This window comes from Dasypus novemcinctus, chromosome 15 (assembly GCF_030445035.2).
Source record: "Dasypus novemcinctus isolate mDasNov1 chromosome 15, mDasNov1.1.hap2, whole genome shotgun sequence".
Lineage (NCBI taxonomy): Eukaryota > Metazoa > Chordata > Mammalia > Cingulata > Dasypodidae > Dasypus > Dasypus novemcinctus.
The window spans coordinates 69,368,297-69,372,685 of record NC_080687.1 but is presented as its reverse complement, the minus strand read 5'-3'; positions in this window follow the sequence as shown (position 1 = coordinate 69,372,685).

The window sequence follows — 4,389 nt, the reverse complement described above, 5'->3', positions numbered from 1 at the left end:
GTGTTCTCCCACAGAGCTTATCCATATAATGAGTTTAGAGAATAGCTCAGGTCCAAAGCATAGGTGCCTCCTTGATCCTTTCTGTCCATGTGACTTATCTTGAGCATGTAGTAAGTGTGGCCTTAGAAATTCCTCTGTTAACACAGATATGAATGTCCCCTCTTCACTAGTAAACAATGTCATCACAGTCCCAGGCACTGCATTGTTAGTCCCATAGTCAGCATTACCATGCCCATGTAGCCATTACTTGACTGGTCTCCCATAGTATTCTGAAGGAGAGTTCTGTGAACTGCCTTCTACATGCAGGTCAAGTTCTGGGATGGCAAGTTTGCAACAAGTATCCTCATTCAGTTCCTCAGGCCACCACCAGAGAGACTGCACCAGGCAGACATGTCCCCATTAAGTGCTTAAGGTTTACAATGCTCCTTCCAGAATCAGAACCAAGGATCCATACTGGGAGCACAGTCTGGTTCCATGCTGTGCTGGTGAGGGGACGAGAGTGAATAGACATAGTACCATGAAATATTACTGATTTTCAATTGTCTTTTTCTTGACTTAGCATTCACCCTGTTACCAAAATCCTTTAATGTTTCCTAGAGCTTTGACAAAAATGTTTCTGCCAGTTCCTACTGGTTGTTCACAACTTCTGTAGAAGGATGAAACCCTGAAAATCCTTACTTCATCTTGAATGGGACACTATTGCAGCAAAATGTTGAGACTTGTAAATTTTCCTGCTGGGCTACACCAAATGAATTTACCTATGTCAATCAATTCATCTGTATTCTAAAGTGCCATTTGATACTCCATCCTCAGGCCCCCTGCACTCACACTTTTGGTAGACTTTTATTTCACCTCTACATTTCATATATATGTATGTATCTTACTCTTCAACTTGACTTAGCTGTCTATAAGTTCTTTAAACCATTGCTGAAAATCAATTAACAATTCCATGCTGCATGAGAAAGTGAATCCAGTATAATATAATTTACTCCCACCTTCTGTGGAACTCTTACCCCAGATAGAATATAATAATTCTACATTTTATGTAATTGAAAATTTGGATCCATTTATAGCATTATGATGATGTTCTACAGTATTTTCAAAATAGAATATCTCCATGTCATTATTATAAACATCTGTAGACACAGAGAAATTTTGAAAGAAAAGTATAGTAAATGTCTCAAAACAGCTCTTAATATTTTCTCCCATTTTCCCTCTAAATCACTCTATCATCATCATTAGTAAACAGAGCTATTATTCATTTTTCATTTCAAAATCTAAGACTCATAATTGGGAGTATACACACACACACACATAATCTTTATACAAATCCTCTTAGTTCTACCTTCCAAATATAACCCTGACCCAATCAACCCTCCAATAATCCTTATTTAATCCTGATCACAATAATATTTCACCTGGGCTATTAATAAGTAGACTCCAACTAATCTCCCTACTTCCACACTATATTCCCTCACACAAAGAAGAATGAGATTTTGATACATCAATATATATAAATAATCCCTTATGCAAAAGCCTTTAGCTGCCTCACCATACAGTTAGAAAAAGTTTAAATTCCTTACATTTCCCACACTGATCCAAAATGACTTAAAATCTGTCTGCATATCTGAGCTCATCTCTTTCCATATTCCTCATTCTTCCATTCTAGGAAATGGGAGTAAATTGAGAAAAAGAAAGTAGCAGCAATTAGCTCAAATTTTAGCTGAATTTCTTAACAAGTTCTGTAAATTTGAACATGAAGATCAATGTCAAAATTTTTGGACTTATGTTTACTATTATAAAATTAAGGTCTTCTGATAGATGATATCTGTGGCCTTCAATGGACTGTTGGAAATTTGGGCCCGAAGGATATCCAGAAAGAAAGAGAAAGAGAGAATGAAACAGAGAGAAAGAAAGAGAGAGAGCTGAGATCAGGAGGTCTGCAAATAGAGACTCCTCAGACAACTTTATTGTTTATAAGGGGCTCTCTATATACCCCAGCTATGTGAGAACAAGCATGCACTTAACTGTTATCATTACTCATGATCTAAAGAACTCAAAAATCTTATCTCAAGGTACAAAGTCTAAGTGTTCTAACTACAAAGTGTATCTGCTCATCTTTTCTTTTCAGCCTTTAACAGCTTCATCCTGTTTGCTGAGAACTCTTAATTACCGCATTCCTTAGGTTGTGAGCGTAGCCATGGAAACAGCACATTTCTCTTTGCCAGACCACTATGCCTCAGTTTCCAACAATGGATGACAATTTTTGAATAATAATGCAGAGACCTATTAAGGAATCCTACAGGATACAAATTGTCTGTTCTTTCTTTCTTTCTTTCTTTCTTTCTTTCTTTCTTTCTTTCTTTCTTTCTTTCTTTCTTTCTTTCTTTCTTTCTTTCTTTCTTTCTTTCTTTCTTTCTTTCTTCTTTCTTTCTTTCTTTCTTTCTTCTTTCTTTCTTTCTTTCTTTCTTTCTTTCTTTCTTTCTTTCTTTCTTTCTTTCTTTCTTTTCTTTCTCTCTCTTTCTTTCTTTTTCTTTCTTTCTTTTCTTTCTTTTCTTTCTTTCCTTTCTTTCTCTCTCTCTCTCTCTTTCTCTCTCTCTTGTCATGAAATCCTGTTGAAAAATTCTGCAAAGAATAGTTGGAAGTGTTCACATTCATTCTTTTCTCTTTCCATTCTCCTCCTCATATCCTTCATTTCTTTTCCTGGTCTTCATCTTTAATTCCTAACTCTGTCCTCAACCTTATCACATCTATATGCTGCTGCTCATTAGCTATTTAAAAATATAACAGCTCTAAGTTTCAACAATAGGTTGCTCTGTATCTAAAGCCTTTTCCTTTGGCGTTTGTAAGGACATTTTTATTCTCTCTCTCTCTCTCTCTCTCTCTCTCATACACACACACACACATACTTTTTTTTTTTTGGTTGCAATGTTTACTTGAGGATTTGGTTTTTCAATTAGGTCTCCTGATTAGTTCATCAAGCTGATTAGGGGTAATCTCTTTCCAATATTCTCTCATGTTAACACACAGTAATAGTTTTCTTTTCAAATTTGCTTTTTATCTACTGAACTCTAATTTCTTGAGGTAATATCCATTTTCTTATTTGTTATTATGCAGTTGAATTACTTGACTCTTCAAACAAAAGTTACAGCTTAACTTATTTTATTTCTGCTAAAGCTGTCTAATAAGGTGACTTAATACAACTGCTTCTGTATTTAGTGGATTCATTTTAATTTTTGTTTAGTGTATTTCTTTTGTACAATTTACTCATGAAAAACATAATGACAAAAAGGAAAGGTAAACCAAAATTCATTAGTTTTTATAATGTGGTTTTCAAGTTCCAAAATTATCTCAATGGATAGGTTATATAAGTCTAACTTTAAAAGGGGGAAAATCAATGGGCTTAGATCCAGAGAACAAAGCTCATGATGAAAATCATGCCATGTAATATCTGTTTAACTGGTGCTATATAACTGTTTTGTCATATTCACTTTCGCAAAGTTTGCAAGATGTCCACCCAATGCACATGTATCCTACCTAATGACACATGGCTACAGTATGTTTTCCAGCCTCCTTTGCAGTTAGATGCACAGCCAGCTATACAATTTGTGGTGTGAGATGCAAAATGAAAATATGGGGCCCTTTAAAAAATTTTTTTTAAATGTTCAGAATGTTTAAAGCAAAACATTAAGTCAAGTACAGAAACTTCTAAACACAGGGCCCTTTGCAAATGCCAAGTCACATGCCCACAAAGCCAGCCCTAGTTAGGTGTGGCTATGTATGACTAAATTCTTGAAAAAGGGTTATATGCCAAAGTGATTCTAGTTTTCAAAACAAATCACATTTCTTTCATGTTTCTCTGTTATCAGATATCACAGATTGTCGTCTTGATTTTTAACAAGACTCATGCTGTCTTGTCTTTGTGCTTTCTTGTTAATGAAATTTCTTTTTTACTGAATGTCATCTTCTCTTTCTTCTTAGGCTGAACTTCTATTCATACTTGGAAACGTTTCTTAAATACCTGTGCAATGATTTCTTCAGTTCATCAAGCAATCACTCAATATAGCATGTTAAACATGCTTCCAGTATAATAACAATTACTTGGAATTAGAATTATATTTCTCTGGCTGAATTATATTTCTCTGGCTGAACTACGAGCTCTCAGTAGTCTGTCAGTTTTCTAACTGAACCTAGGCATGGAATTATTAATCACATAGGCATGGAATACTTGACTTTATGTCGAATCAAAAACAATCTGTATTGATTGATAGTGAGTGTATAATCTTATGATATTATATCCCAATATCCCAAATATTTATCATGAAGGAAACTAGAAATGAGTTCTTTCTCCCCTAGGCCAAAATGGTTATTTGCTGCTTTCCAGAATAC